The sequence below is a fragment of the Camelus bactrianus genome, chromosome 29, assembly GCF_048773025.1.
Source record: "Camelus bactrianus isolate YW-2024 breed Bactrian camel chromosome 29, ASM4877302v1, whole genome shotgun sequence".
Classification (NCBI taxonomy): Eukaryota; Metazoa; Chordata; class Mammalia; order Artiodactyla; family Camelidae; genus Camelus; species Camelus bactrianus.
In genome coordinates, this window is record NC_133567.1 from 11,258,483 (window position 1) to 11,275,748 (window position 17,266).

Here is a 17,266-nt window from a genome sequence, read left to right on the forward strand (position 1 = left end):
AATAAAACGCTTCATCTCTTTGCATTTCGTTATGTCAGAACAATGTATAAATCTGTCATATTATATCACAACATTAAACTAGGAATGTTCCGTTTCCGACTGGGGATTAAGCTCATCCTCAAATCATTCTGAAGGATTGGACCCAGTGAAAATGTTCAGCAAAGTCTCTCCGGACCTGGAGACCAAGGTAACAATTTCCTGGGCCATCAAAAAATGCAAAACACCCTGGAGACATCCTATAACCTTCCTAAAAATTTCAGATCAAAGAGAGGTTCTCAAACAATAGAAACCATTCCTAACTATCTTCGTCTGCTTTTCTAAGGACCAGGTTATCTGATCAGACTTCCCTTGGAGCAGATAAGCACCCATAAAATGAGTGATGAATGGAGTCCACTTAGCCAGTGGGAGGAGAAGAGAATGGTTCTACAGATGGATTCAAAGATAAAGGTCTCGTTTTTAAGGCACCGAGAGGGAGTGAATTATTAAACCAGTTAGAGATTTGGAGATGGAAAGATGAGAAATTCTATCTATTGGCTATGACTTCATCATATTTTAGTGGAAGAATGAACTTTATTAAAAGAAATATTAGTCTGCAGAGAAAAAAAGCAAACTACAATAGGGAAAAGGAAAAGTGTCATCCTTGATTTGGGTCCATTGTTGCTGATGATAAGATAATTTTCAATGTCTCTTCCAGAGCTGGAATTCAAGAGGATCTGGGTCTGGAAGAGATGGAAGGATTTGGCTGAACAGGGCTGGGGAGGCTGGGTGGAGGTGGTCCTTGTTATTAAGGAAACATTGCAAACAAACACAGAGGACGCAGTCCCTAACTCTGTGACACTTTGTGCAGGTGGAGGGGCTGGCCACATAAACACATCATTACACTAGGTGGTCCAATTAATTATTTAGAAACAAATCACAGATGCTGTGGTCAGAAGTTAAGAGGAAATGGATCGCGTGTGTAGGGTGTCCTGAGGAAGTGAACTTATAAGCAAAATATGAGAAGGAGCCGCTGTACCAAGAAAAGGGGAGCAACGTGGAGGGAGTGAGGGGTGGGGACAAGACCTTGCAGGCACAGGGAACAGCACATGCAAAGAAGGCTTGTTCAGAATTCACTGTCCTTCCTTCAGTGAAGATGGGATGAACAGTGACATTCATGCTGCTCGGTTTGGCATTTAAGACCCTGAAAAAGTTTTTGATTTTTATCTTTGTCGGTATTCCCTGGATAATCTGTTTCTTTTTCCTTCCTCTGCGTTTCCCTGCCTCTGTCCTTGGCCATGTCCTTCATGGATGAGGAGTGCTGCTCACTGAGATGAAAGAACAATTTGAAGAGCAAGTGTAATTGATGGACAAGCCTGTTATTCTATTTTAGGTTGTAATTACGCTACAAAGATGTTTTATAGAAGTTATAGAGTAAAACCAAAGTGTTTTAATGTAGGAAGGATAGAATGAGGAGCTTTACTTGCTGATTCCAAGCAGCAGAAGAGGCTTCCCCACCTTTTCCATCTCTGCTTTTCCTTCTTCTTCTCCGTCCTTCTCTGCCATTCTCCTTTCTGCTTCCCCTTCCTTCCTGATACCTGTCTCCAAGGCGATTATGAAGAAATAAGGTAGAGAAAATATAGCGGGGGGAGGGTACATCTCAGTGGTAGAGCATGTGCTTAGTATGCACAGGGTCCTGGGTCCAATCCCCAGTAGCTCAATTAAAAAAACTAATAAACTTAATTACCTCCCCCCTCCAAAAAACGTAATAGGTATGAGTAGCTCAGAGATTACCATTTCAAAATGACAAACAAATGATGTTTGTGTTATGCCATTTGTGACATTGTTTTACTGAAAATCAAAAGAAATTTGAGATGGATGGAATATGAGGCAGAGATTAAGACAGTTTGATTAGAATAAAGTCAAAAACAGTAATGAACAAGGGATTGACGCCAACGACTGTCCAATCTGTTTGCCTCCGGCAGTGAGAGATGATGGAAAAAATGACAAAAACGAATAAGAATGGAAACATGGAACAATGGAAAAGATTCAGTTTTAAACAGAACTTTTACAGAAAGGACTAAGGGTAGAGGGGATGAATTTCAGGTGTAACAAAGATCAAAGAATAGGTGATGGAACTTGTCTTAAGAAAGAAAGGCTGCCGTGAGGAATGAGGGAAGTCAGACAGGCAGCCCTGCCTCCCCTTCAGACAGAATAGACATGCCACAGGGGAGGGAACTTGTCTTGGTGCTGAAGGACAGGGAAAGGGACAGAGCAGAAAAATAAAGGTGCTCTGTTCCAATTGGCTTATAGAGATAAATAAGTGTCCTTTCAATGTCCCTAAAATTCCAAGAAAATAGGGAACTTGAACTAATAATGCTTTCAATATGCTACAAATTTTTTTAGAAAATGCTCTTGCAGAAAGTACTTGCAGTAACTCAGAAACATTTTAAGAGTCTGAGTTCACACAATTAAAGTAAATCTTTGGCAAATAAGACTAGTTGTATAATTTTGGTATAATAAAAAACAGCAGTATTCTCTGATTTATCATTGTTAAGTATAACGTAAAGGCATATTTTAAAATTCTATTTGGACACACTTTCTCTCAACTTATACAGCTGTACTGATTGGTTATGAAAAATGTCAACTTGTGTAAACTAAATTGAATCATTATTTTGACACTTTATTTCAACAGGAATCATGTTTTGTAGTATGTCAGCTTGTAGATAATTTCCAAGATCTTTAGGAAGCTTAACAAAATGACAAATAAAACAGCTGGAAAATGGGCAAAGGATCTGAATAGACATTTCTATAATGTCTAGAATATACAAATGGCCAAAAAATACATAAAAAGATGCTTGACATCATTAGTTATTAAGGAATTGCAGATGAAAACTGCAACAAGTGTAGCACAGGGAACTGTATTCAAATTCTTGTATATGGGAAAGAATCTGAAAAGAAAAAAGTGTGTACATGTATAACTGAATCACTTTGCTGTTCTCCTGAAACTAACACTGTAAATCAACTACAGTTAAAAAAAAAATAGTATATGGTGGATAAAAAAAAAAACCCAAAACCTCACAATGAGATACCACTTCATGTGCACCAAGATGGCTATAGTCAAAGACACAATAATGAGTGTTGGTGAGAATATAGAGAAATTGGAACCCTAAGACACTGCTGGTATGAATGTAAAGTAATGCAGCTGCTGTGGAAAACAGTTCTGTCATTCTACAAAAATTAAATATAGAGTTACCCTGTGATCTAGAAATTCCACTCCTAGGTTCCACTCAAGAAAGTTCAAAACGTATGTTCACACCAAGACTTGTAAGCAAATGGTCATAGCAGCGTTATTCACAGCAGCCAAAAAGTGGAGGCAACCCGTATGTCCATCAACTAATGAACAGCTAAACAAAATGTGGTCTAGCTACAATGGAATATTATTTGGCCCTAAAAGGCATGAAATATTGATACGTGCTGCAGCCTGGATGAACTTTGAAAACATGCTGAGTGAAAGAAGCCAGACACAAAAGGCCATGTGTTGTATATTCTATTTATATGAAACTTCCAGAAGAGGTAAAACATAGAGACATAAGTATATGAGCAGTTGCTGGGAGTAGGGGAAAGGGAGTTCCAGAGGGTGACTGCTGATGGGGTGGGTTTTCTTTTTGGGATGATGAAAATATTCTGAAACTGGGTAATGGTAATGGTTGTACAATCTTGTGAGTATACTAAAAACTACTAAATTGTACACATTAAAAAGGTGAATTTTATGGTATGTGAATTACGGCTCAGTTAAAAAAAAAAGAACCCTAGGGAATTTGAAACCTTAGACTGATTAAATAGAGCTGATTAATGGATAATCATTGGATACCTAAATTATTTCAAAGTAAGATAGACCATTGAAACACTGATTCCCTAAGCACAATTTTGTGTTTATATGCTTTTGCTTTTAATGTGCTACATACAGATAGGCTACATCTTTCATTAATTTTTGCCACTTTCAGAAGGTATGTAAAGTTGTAGCAAGTGTGTGTCTTTAGAAAGTTGTTTTATACATATTTATGAGTTCTTCTTGTGGCTAAAATGCTGATTTGTAACAGGCAATTCTCCATTATCCCCAGTAAAGTCTTCTCTGTGAAATAGAAGTTAGTTACTTTGATTTGGTTTAAAGTTACAATTAACATTGGTATTTGAGACCATACTAGGAGATATATTGACAAAGAAAGTATGACTACATATGTGCTTCTATTTTTCAAGTCAAAGAATAGTTTTTCCCCTAAAATAGTACTTTTCTGTTGTTTTTCCTTTCCACTTTTCTCTTTTTGTTCTTCAGACCCATTTACACACTTAAATCTTGTTGAGGACTCCAAAGAGTTTGTTTATGTGGGTCGTAGCTACTGATACAGACTGGATTGGAAATTGAAACTGAGAACTTTTAAAAATGCTTATTTACTGCTTCATTTGAAGGTAGTAATGATGAAAGCATTGTATGCTAATAACATCTTCTGAAATTAGTTCTTGTGCCCTTGCAAGATTTATCCTAGAGTGCCAGTATGTTCCAGAAAATGAATAGGCACAATGAAAGGCAAAGCTTGGAATGTAAATTTTATTTGCTTTGGTTTATTATACCTGAGTCTGAAAAGCTATGGAATGTGTTAATAGCTTAGCAAAGTTTGCTCAATGTGGATGGAATTGCTTCCTTGGTTTACCATTTATTGCTTTTGCTTAACAATTTGAAGGGTCAGTGTCAGCCACCTACATAGCAAAGACTGTCTTATCAGAGTGACTTTCTGTGCGTTATGTTGTCTTTGTTACATCCTGGATTATTTAAGCAAACAACAACAAAACAAGAACAAAGTAATTCTCACTTCTGAAAGAGCTAACATTTTTACAATATGTTACCTTCAATGTTTATTTTTAATTTTTTTGTCACTTCAATTAAATAGGTAACAAGTATTATTTCTCTGGCACCTACTCGATTAAGCTTCTGCATCTCCTCCGATATTTTTAATTTTATCTTCCCAGAATCAGACCCTCAGTATAGAACAAAAAATAAAGTAAAACTTTCAGGATAGCTTCTGCACCTTAAAGTTCTATGTATGATTTCCCAGAGGGTGCCTGCAAAATCACAAAGATTTGTTCTTTCACCCTGTAAAGTACTAGAAATAATTAGGTTTTTTTTTTTTTAAATCTATATTCCTATTGATGCATTGCATGAGAAGAGCTGTCAAATCTATAGAGACGCGTATCCTTCCTTAGGGAAAAAATTATAAGGAAAATATTATTAATACAAATATTTCAGAAACTGAATCCTGTATGGGAAGTTCCTGGGGATTTTCGAAGCCCTTGTGGTCCATGGCTTGTGTCCATCTCTCAGAGCACAGTATTGATGGACAATATTAGGCGTCAACACTAAAGTGTCGTTAGTCATAAATTTCAGTTATTATTTAAAATGCTGATTAACCACAAGCTTATTCTTCATTTGCATCTGACATCTTCCAGGCCAGTGGTTGTCACTTGGGGATGTTCATCAGATGCATGCATGAGGTTTTATAAAAATAAAGATGTCTGGACTCTACTCCAGGCTTAGTAAATCTCTTTTCTTGGTAATCTTGGGATGTCTCAGCATATGTTTGCATATTGCTTTTATGTTATGTGTATTTATGCCTCAGGATCGTTATGTTGTTTATCAAAGTTATTTCCTCTGCAAAAAGTATGTTCATCTACTTTTATAAATTAGATGTAACATTTCACTAACTGCTTTGAAAATAGGCTTAATCGTGGGCTTTAACAGACCTTTCACCTAAGCTTTTTGACATGGCTCTGTTAACTTGTTCTTCACGCCACGTGTACAACCAAATTTGCATGTCAGTTCCACCATCTTTGTCATACACACTCACCAGAACTTTCACATTGGAAAATTATCAGTAATAAACGAACCGCAGCTATTTGAATCTATGTCATCTACTGATAGTTTCTGTATTATTCTGATGCTTGTCTGCTGTAGGTATGACCGTTTGAAAAGTCACTAACAGTGGCAGAAATGAGTGACTGTGATTATCCTTCCTCTTTCAAATCAGAACCTGGACAGTCTTCTCCCAGCTTCTGCCCTGACCACCCTCATCGTCTGGTTCTACGCTGGTCCCTTTCCTTTCCTTGCCCCAAAGTTTACCAAGTTAACTGGCCTTCTTATTCCTTTTCTCTCTTGTTTGGGGACTGTCTTCTTTTTCCTTCTTTCTTTCTTTTTTTCTTTTTTTTTTCTAATCTCTCCTGTTCCCAATGACAAGTTCTTTATTGTTTTATCTCCCCCTTATCTCAGATCAGGGATCTCTTTATTTTTTTTCTCAGGTCTTTCTTTTCCAATTGCCACCCCAATTCCAAACCACCAGCACCCCTCTTCTAACCTCTGAATCCTCCTATCCAGAAAGGGCACTTCCATCCAATATCCCCCCTGATTTTGTCCACATTTCCTTCTGTATAAGCTCTTTATTGCATATAAGCAAACTCTTTGTCCAGATTGCATTTCCGACTCCATTTTACCTGCTTGCTGGACCAGAAAACACTCACACAGTCTTACTGAAACTGTTTCCTACTTGCTCCGTGAACACGGGATTCCCGAGCTGAAAATCAACCCAGTGATCCCCTAAGTGCTTTAAGTGCTTTTCTGAATTAAAGGAAAGCATCAAATATCCAACCAGAATTTCAACACAAAAGTTAACAGCTGGCGTACAAAGAATCTCCTACAGCCTCTTTTTATCTGAGTTAGGCCTTCTTTATTGAACTTTATTTGAAATATGCAACTTGGCCTTAAACTCACAGCTGCAATATTTCTAGGAGGGAGAAAAAAACAGTCTGGATAGGGTTACACCAGCTACAGAAGGAATAAAACCTATCTGTGATCTTAATTCTTTTTTTTTAATTGAAGTATAGTTGATTTGCAATGTTGTCTGAGTTTCTGGTGTACAGCAGAGTGATTCAGTTATACATATACACGTATTCTTTTTATTATTACAAGCTATTGAATATAGTTCCCTGTGCTATACAGTAGGACCTTGTTGTTTATCTAGTCTGTGTGCAGTAATTTGCATGTGATCTTAATTCTTCAGGCAGTCTGAAGTCGTGGTAGGAATCATTTTTAGAACTGCTTGGGAAACATCCCTACAAATCGTCACTGGGGCTGAGGGTGACACTTCACTGGCTTTTCAGTCTGTACATCCTGGTCTTGTCAACATTTGGAGGCATAAGTCTCCTCCTTAGAGACATTTTCTTTACCTCTGTCTGACACTTGCTGAGTAGAAACAAATAGCTACCTAATTTTGTTATATGGACCAAAAATTTCGGTGCACCAAATGTAACTTGTAATGAAAATTTTTCTTCAAATGTAATTACGTTTGCCAGCGCAACCCACGAATGACGAGCACTCAGTTTACAATTATGCTGTCCACATAATTTGTTAGTTGCACACTGATTTCCACCCTCTTCCTCCCCCCAAATCCTCTCTCTTCCCACAAGCTTACTCAACTTAATTTATACTGAAAAAGCTGGGCATTGTTCGAAACTAGCGTGGTCCAAACTTTGCTGCACACTAGATTCAGATAAGGAGCTTTAAAAACTCCTAATCAGAGTGTTTAGGGGAGCGAGCCAGGTATCACACTTTTTAAAGATTCTCCGGTAATTCCAAAATGCAGTCAAGCTTGGAAACCATCATCCTAAGTGATTTACCTGTATCGACTCTCTGTCTTGGCCATTAGCACTCGATTATCAGACTATCCCAGATCACATGGGACTGTCAATCCAGTTCTCCATCCTCATCTCATGTGTCATAGGTGGTAGCTCATAGTCCTTAATCTACTTACTCTCTCACCTGTCTTCCGGGAAACTGCACTCTGATTCTTAGTCTCTGTTTATAGCTTCCCTTCTCCTTCCTGTCCTTCTAACACGGAAGCGCTCCAGAATCTAGACCTTGATCATCTCTTATTTACCTTACACTTATCCCTTTGATGATCTCATCCAATCTTGTGGCTGAAAGTACTATTTATATGCTGAAAATCCTCATATTCCCACATTTATATTTCTAGCTCTGAATTTTCTCCTAAATTCCAGGTTATTAAATCCAACCCTTCATTCAGTTGTCTCTGCTTGGATGTCTAATAGTCATGATGATTGACATAGACAAAATAGAATGTATGATTCTTTTCTAATTTCCCTTCCAAACCTACTCCTTCTACAGAAGCTTCCATTTGAGTTGGTGACAGTTCCATTCTTTGAGTTGCTCAGATGAAAAAGAAATTACCCTTGACCCCTCTTTCTCTGAGCACATTGAATCTGTCAGAAAATCCTGTTGGCTCTATCCTACACAGTGTCTCCAGAATCCAACCACGTCTGACCACTTCCGCTGATACCACCCTGGCATAAGTTGCCATCATCTTTCACCTACATCACCGCCAGCACCTTCTCTTGCTCTCCCTGTCTGTCATGCTTCCCTGTAGTCTCTGCACAGCCACTGGGGTGGCCCTTAAAGGCACAGCTCACTATGTCACGCCTCTGCCTGGCTTTCCACAACTTTTGCTGGAACCTAAGATTCTAAGGGGGCCTCCAAGGCCCATATGATGCAGTTCCCAGTCACCTCTCTGGCCTCGTCTCCAACTACCCCCCACCCCTTGCTCACTACGCAGCAGTGTGGGCAGGCAGGATAATGGTCCCCACAATGCCCCTGTCCCAATATCTGGAACCTGCGAATGTTACTCAGTGTAGCCAAAGAGACTTCGCAGATGGCATTAAGTTAAAGATCTCGAGATAAGGAGATCCTCTTGGATTATCAGGGTAGGCCCAATGTAATCACAAGTTTCCTTATAAGAAGGAGGCAAGAGGGTCAGATTAAATAAATGAAGATGTGATAATGGAAGCAAGTGGTTGTGATATGACTTGGGAAAGTCACCAATTTGGCAAACCTCAGTAGCATCACCCATAACGTGGCAAATACATTAGTGGGGATTGTATCACTTGGACCCCTCACGGGGTCATTCTGAAGATAAAGTAAGAAGAGCCTTGTATATTTTGAACTGATATATAAAATGTTCTATTTACATTTCATAAATTTTATTTTATTTATTTTGGATGCAATTTTTACAAGTCTGGGAAAAAAGGCAAAAAAAAAAAAAAGAAAAAAAGATTAAGTTACTTATTCTGTCATTTAATGAGTTAATCAAGCAACTGAGATTTATGTGCCTTCTTGGTATTTGTGGGACAACATTACAGAAAAGAACTAGACCAGATAGAAAACTCCTTAAACCTTTAAGTGGACTCTTACCCATATTTAATATTATTCAACCATCTGAATTCACCTATACTGAGCCTGCAAATATGCCCTTGGTTTGTGGATTTTTTTTTTTTTTTTTTGAGAAGCTTGTAAACTGCATTTTAAAATCCTGATATATAGCTTCTGTGGCAACTCCTTAACTGATAGCGGGGCAATTCTTTCCCCTAGTGAATCCACTTGGATTCTATGGGTCACCTTGACCATCTCTTTGTTTCCTAAGTATTGGCAAGTCATAAACCATTTTAGGATTTTGCCATATATATACATATACATATATACATGCATATACATATATATATATATTATTTATATATATATATATGAAGTTTATTTGTTGATAGTTTCTTGGGCTTACCTTTTGGATGAGAGAGTATTTTTTCCCCCTCGAGTCTTAAGATTCCTCTCTATTTCTCTGTGATTTCTCACTAGTAATCTATTTGGGCCCTTGACTATACCCACACATCCCTTTTATATCTTGAGATAGAATATATTTTGGTCTGAAAGCATGGTAATGTTTACTGTGACCAAATACTCTTTTACTCCATTGTATCTAGGGAGTCAGTTCCCTTTTAACAATGCTTGTCTTATCTGCATAGTATGAAGACCATTCTTCTTAATAGACAAGGAGACATTGTGAGCACTGCCAGGTGATTTTGTACTCCCAATCTTCTTAAGGCATCAATTTTGATACAGAACTAGGCATTCTGTTTTCCAACATGACTACCATATTTAATTTCACAGAGACAAATTTTATGTTTTTCCCTAGACATTTTGTTTTTACTCATTAGATTTCATTTCCATCCCTTGGCTTTATTTTTCCTTTTATAAAAAAAAAATTAGAAAACTTCACTTAACTTTTGGGTTCTTGGTATGATAAGGGCGATTTAGGATTTTAGTATATAGCCCTCAAGTTGGATTAGTTCCCATGTTTTAAGATATTCCACTTTCTAATATGAGAAAATGTAAAATGTGTACCTGGCACAGTTTCCCAGGGGAAAAACTCACTGAAATGTGTTGCTGTTTCCTTTTATCAGCTCCAGAAATAGCTGCAGTGTGTTCCTTTGCCCTGCGTGAGAAACGCCAGCCCTCCCCTTGCAGTAGTCTCTAAAGATGTCAGCTCTCTCTAGTGAACCAATTTTATTAACTGGACAGCTTGGTTTTTACTAAACAAGGAAACTATGAAAATAAGGACAGAAAGATAAAATTTCTTGTTAATTAGCTCACTCCAAAGTTAATGTTAAGACAGTCATATTTTGCATATTTTATTTTGCCTCACCAGCAAACTGAAAGCAATTTCTCAATAATCTGTAACTTCCTACTTTTTTGCTTCATAAAGAGATACTCAGCTCTAAAAAGGTGAATTACATGGGTGTCCTTCACTCTGTGGAAAGGAAACATCTAGAAAAGTAACTCTTCAAAAATGCTGATTTACATTATACCTTTGAAAATGTTACCCCTGAGATCTCAATTTCTTGCTGTTTTGCCCTTCTGACTGGGGAAGCTGAAACGGTGTCACCTTCATGGTCATGATTGTAGTAACTAACAGTGAGTGCCTCACCATGTGTTAGGGGCTATGAAAAGGACAGGGTGTCATCATACTCAGTCCTCACGGCAGCACCGTGAAGAAGATGCTGTATTATTGTCCTTGATAGAAAAAAGAAGCAGTGATTCACAGAGGTTAATAAAATTGCCCAATTCAGACAGTTATTAACTGGCAGAGTCTAAGTTTTAAAGCAAATGTGCCTGACCTGGATGGAGGCTTGCTCTTATCCACTGTGTAATATGTTCTTCTGAGCTTAGCCACCATTAGAGACCCCCCTGGAAGTTCAGTTCTCCTCTCAAGTGACTCCTGCATTTGTTCTAGGGGTCTCTAAGTTGTGTCACGGGTATGCATTGATAACACTCTGGAGTTAACCTTGGGAATCGTCTATTTCCCTACAGTATGAAGCCTCCTCAAGAAAACTGAAAATAGAGTTACCAAATGATCCAGCCATTCTGCTTCTAGGTATAAATCTGAAGAAAATAAAAATACTAATTCAAAAAGATACATCCACCCTAATGTTCATAGCATTATTTACAATAGCCAAGATATGGAAGCAATCTAAGTGTCCATCAACAGATGAATGTATAAAGGAGATGTGGTATATATCTGCAATGGAACATTACTCATCCATACAATAGAATGGAATTCGGCCATTTGCAACAGCATGGATGGACGTAGAGGGTACTTATGCTTAGTGAAATAAATAGAAAGAGAAAGACAAATACTATATGATATCTTATATGTGGAATCCAGAAATTGAAACAAACAAATTTATATAACAAAACAGAAATACAATGTAGAGAACAAACTAGTGGTTACCAGAAAGGAGAGGGAAGCAGGGAGGGGCAAGATAGGGGTATGGGATGGAGAGGTACAAACTACTATGTATAAAATAAATAAGCTACAAGAATACATTGTACTGCACAGAGATTATAGCCAATATTTTATAACTTTAAATGGAGTATAGTCTATAAAAATATTAAATCACTATGGTGCACACCTGAAACTAACATAATACTGTAAGTCAAGTATACGTCAATAAAGAAAAAGAAAAAAAGTCATATAAAATCCATGTTTGCAACTCCTCCGACCTAGACACGTGTGTCACAGTAGGGCTTCAGTAAGTCTGTGTGGGATTGCTGTGAACATCTGTCGCTCCTGACAGGTCACCTCCATTGGGATGTCTGGTCACTGCGTCAAGGCCAGTTCATCCAGAACGATCACAGTGTCTCTCAGCAAGTTGACTTCCCATTCCAACTTCTCCAGTTTTCTCTTTTCCTAGGTTAGAAAATGGGAAGTCACCTTGGGTTCTCCCACCCTATTATCTCGTAGCACTTTGACTATTTTCAAGCTGCAATTGTGCTCTCTTTGGAAGGTCTTTACAGTCTGCCCTTCATCTCTGCCACATCCCAGCTCTGACCCTGGTAAGTTATTTAGCCACTCTGTGTCTCAGCTTCCCCTTGTGCAAACTGAAATAATTTTCTTTTTTTAATCTTCTAGACTGAAGTTGTTGCGAGAATAAGTTGTACATTTAGAACGCTTAAACAGTGCCTGGCACACAGAGAGTGCTGAATAAATAAATGTTTGATGTGATTGTTACTATTATTTTCAATGTCATTACATCAATATGGGATTATCATGATGGTCTCCTAGCAGGTATGCTTACCCATCCCCTATCCTTCTTGAGTAAAACTTCCCAACCACCCTTTTAAAGCCATTTGAATCATATTTTTACACCAGAGAACATATAACAGCCCTGTGCTACTCATTTAATCAAGCACACAATTTTCTGCCTCGTGCGTTCCACAACATGTTCTTGCCTTTCTTATTCATTTACTCATCCATTCAACAAAAATATGCCAGGCACTACTATGCTAAGCATTAGGGATATGACGATGGATAAAAACAAGACATTGTTTCTTCCAGAGAAACCAGAGAGACTACTCACTCACTCTCCCTTTCTCTCCACGTGAGCACACCAAGGAAAGGCCATGTGAGGACACAGCAAGAAGGCGGCTGTCTGCAGCCCAAGGAGGGAACCCTCCCAGACATCAGTCCTACTGGCACCTTGATCTTGGACTTCCAGCCTCCAGAACTCTGAGGATATAAATTTCTGCTGTTTAAGCATCCAGTCTACGGCATTTTGTTAGGGCGACTAACCTGACCAGGACAGAAGGTAATTCAGTAGCTGAGCAGGAGGATGGGAGTTGGCAAAAGGCAAGAGACTAGGCTGAAAAGTAAGTGATAACTACGATATTGAAGGTCTTGTGTCTCAGGGTTAGGCTTCTCCCTGGAGGTACTAGGTGAGTCATGGAACGGTTTTAAGCAAAAAAGTTAGTTGCATGTACCATTTGATACTGGGAGGGTCATTCTGTGGAGGAGGGGTTCAAGGCAGGCAGTAGTGGAGGCAGGAAGGGCCATTTGATAGCTGTAGCAGGAATAGAGGTGAACTGCAGTGAGGTCCTGAGTTAAGGTGGAGGCTGTGGGGATGGAGAAAAGTGGATGGATGTGAGATTTGACCTGATGACAGCTGCCAACTGAGTGGACTGGTGGGAGATGTGGGAAGACTCTTGAAGACACCAGCAGCCTCAGTCAGTTTCACTTTGAAGGGAGCCTACCTCTCTCCAATATGCTTGTCTCCATGACCCTCACCTGTTAAAACCTCCCCGATCCTGAAGCCTCCAACCTCTGCAAAATGTCTCAAGACTGATATGAAGTCATTCCTCACTGTGTTCTACTTTCTCTCACTTACATAGTCTAACCACACAATTTAGCTTTTGATTATATATTATGTGCATGGGTATCAGATATATCCTTCCAGTTTTACTGTGAGCTCTTTAAGGCCAGGAGCCACGTCATAACTTTCTTCCTGTAATTATCAAGGCCAGCACACCACTGAAGCTGTTCTCAACCCCTCTTTCTTTCTGTGACACTCACAAAAGGTGATGTTCACATGTCCCTCATGCAAAGTCTAGGTGTCACTGTAACTCCACTCATTTCCATCCCACTCAGGAAAGCAAATCAGAATGATCGCAAACACTAGATGGATGACTTTAAAGTGATCTAACTTGCAAAGAAGAAAGAAAATCATCCACTGTGGTCAGTAGATCAGTAGTGGTGCTATGTGTGGTAACGACTTACTTTGTAACTGGTGTGTGGTGATGTCAGTATTGAAAACTGTACCAAGGGTAATTCCTTGAAGGCAAGGACTGTGTCTCTCTCATCCTTATACAGCCAATGCCAACACCATGCACACCCGCCAAAGAGGTAAATGCTTAGGGAATGATAACACCTGGGCTGGGATGCTGTGAGAGAACAGGTGCCTCTGATCCATGGCATCAAAGCTGCTCTGGTATATTCAAAGTTTCAGGAAGAAGTTTTCTGGTTTTTTAAATAACATTTCCAGAAAATGTGTAATTTCTGGGAGTCTCATGTTGTAGCTAACAAGAATTTATTTCCTGTGAATTTATTTCAAATGGAAGAGGATTTTCCTCACTGTAGGCCAGCGGTGAGAAGAGTATTAAGGCTGTCATATGCTTATGAAGGGTAATAATAAGTTTTATATTTTTGAGAAGGAGAAAAAGAAAAACACAGCTTTCTCTGTGTCCCTTTTTCCTCCCCCCAAAAAGAAGCCTGAAAAGGCGAGCAGAGGAAAAGGAGCTAGCCGTCCTCTCTCAGACGAGCAGGGTTTAGAGTTCAGTGATGAATTTCTACAGAGTTGGTGTGTGCTTGGCAGTTTTATAGGAAGGAGGGCTCCTGGGCCATTTTGCCTGTTCTTTTATGTTGAGTGCAGCTTTTAACCCATTCATGCTTCCAGGAGACTGATTCAAGAGGCAATTTGAAAGGATGACTAAGACAGAAATCCCTAAAACCAGCCCTTTGGAGCAAGGGCAGACAGATTGCTCCAGAAGTCCTGATTAGGAAATCTGTAACACAAAGAGTTGTTGGCTTCCACGAATGCAGGTCACAAAGACCAAACCCTCACAGGAAATATTACACACACTTAGGGACCCTGCTTGGACAGTCCTGAGTTTGGGGAGCTCAGTGTCTGAGAAGTCAACAGTGGGTAGTCTAAATCCTGGAGCTTAACCACCCACAATTGCTTTTTTGTCTTCCAAGGATATTTTAGGATGCTATTATTTTAAGAATGAGTTATGTTTAAAAAATTGTAATAGAAAGAATTATAGGATACAGAATATCTACTCTCAAGTGGATAAGATTCTGATGCTTCTGAACTTGAGAAAAGTTGGGGAGAAGGTGGGGTTCACTCAATAGTAATTAACAAGAGTTGAATTTAGATGTGATAAAGGTTCTGCAAAGCACCTACCTAGGTGTCTGTATTTTTCAACATTCACTATGTTAATACACAGCACCTTCACATGCATTCTTTCACTTATTTCATTCACGACAACTTTTAGAGTGCTGGCTGTTATTTACGTATTTAACACATGAGGAAATTGAAACCCAGAGAATTAGGTGACTTGCCCAAAGTCGCTTGGGAGATGAGATTGAATTGCAAAACAGCTCTCTGGATTCCAGACAGTCCAGAGAGCATGGAGGGGATCTCTGTGTAGAATTTAAATATTAGGCAAGCCACAATTGGGGGTTCCATCTAGTCCGTTTTCCTGGACTGCATTGCTTCTGTCTAGTTCTCTTCTGTGCATCATTACTAGGGAGTGATGCTGAAGAACTTCTCAAGGAGTTGGAGATGGAAGAAATGATGGATTTCGTCAGCCATCTGTTGGTGTGAGCCATATCTTAGCATGACCAAGAAATAGTTTGTGATTATGCAGCAGAAAAGAAGAGTTGGAAATTTGCCTAACTCCAACCAAAGCAACCTAGAAATAAAAAGTAAGGCAGAATATGAATTTAATTTGGTAAGGGGAAACCTGATTTGAAGAAAGGCTGTATGAGTCAGGTTGCAGGGGATGCTAACCTGAGTGGATGGGACTGTGTTTCATTATATTTGGTTTCATTTAAAATCTTATGTATTAGAGTATGCTTTAAAAAATATTCTGAGCCTGGGCATACATCTGGAGGAACTCTAATTCAAAAAGATACTCGCACCCCAATATCCATAGCAGCACTACTTACAATAGTCAAGACATGGAAGCAACCTAAATGTCCATTGACAGATGGTTCAATAAAGAAGTTGTGGTGTATCTATGTGTGTGTGTGTGTGTTTATACACACACAATGGAATACTACTCAGCCATAAAAAAGAATAAAATAATACCTCATGCAGCAACATGGATGGACCTGGAGATCATCATTCTAAGAGAAGTAAGCCAGAAAGAAAAAGAGAAATACCATATGATATCATTCATATGTGGAATCTTAAAAAAAAGAACATAAATGAATTTATTTACAAGATGGAGACAGACTCATAGACATAGAAAACAAACTTATGGTTACTGGGGGAAGGGAATGGGAGGGATAAACTGGGAGTTCAGGATTTGCAGATACTAACTACTACATATAATAGATAAACAACAAGGTCCTACTGTATAGCACAGGGAACTACATTCAATACATTGTAATGGCATATAATGAAAAAGAATATGAAAAGGAATATATACATAAATGAATCACTATGCTGTACACCAGAAATTAATACATTGTAAATCAACTATAGTTCAATAAAAAAAAAAAAGAAAATTTATTCTGAGAAGGGATCCAGGGGATCTGTCAGACTGCCAAAGGCGTGGGTGGCCAACAAACTTAGTAACCCCAGATGTCATAACATTAAAAGGGGGCGTGAATGTCCAGAACTAGATGATGGTGTCCATCCAAGCCCTGCTTAGAAGAGAGGTGTCCTGTCAGGCCAGTGTGAGGACCACATGCCTGGCAGAAACCTGCCCGCTTTAGAGATGGATGCAGCAAGATAACAGTGCCTGATGCCACAAAACAAAAAGTGTACACTTTATCCCTTTCCTCTGATCAAACTAAAGAACCCCCTGGAATATGGCTTTCCACGCACCCCTTCTTTTGGCTGCTTTCTCAAGCAGATGTGAATGTCCCGCCACCTGGTGGCTACATTGTTAATATAAATTAGTAAATTGGCATTCTGCTTTCTATCCATCCTTCTGTGTGAGCCTGCAGAACTGAAGACAAAACCTTGTGCTGCTGGGGAATTCACCACTCACTGCTATTTTATGAGCAGCTGGTCAACCAGCCAGCCTTCTCCTCAGAAATGAGAATGGCTTCCATTGCAAATCACAATGCTGTTTCTACCAAGAAATTGGTGGAAGTTATTTTTTGCTTGCTCTTCCTAATGAGGTATGTGTGAACAATTATAATCAAAAGAGATTACTCTTTCTTCTTTTCCTGATTTACAGGTAGGGAAATCAGGGAACCATAAATCTAAGGCAACATGGTTCCATGTCTGCATCTACCTAAATGCTGGACTGGGTGCCTTGACAACC

The 17,266-nt window shown here is 39.0% G+C and overlaps 1 protein-coding gene across 1 annotated transcript in view; it reads right to left on the reverse strand.

The window, feature by feature from the left end:
- The window catches only part of LOC123613035 (phosphatidylinositol 3,4,5-trisphosphate-dependent Rac exchanger 1 protein-like), a 71,099-nt gene that overhangs the window by 1,726 nt on the left and 52,107 nt on the right, over positions 1-17,266 (reverse strand).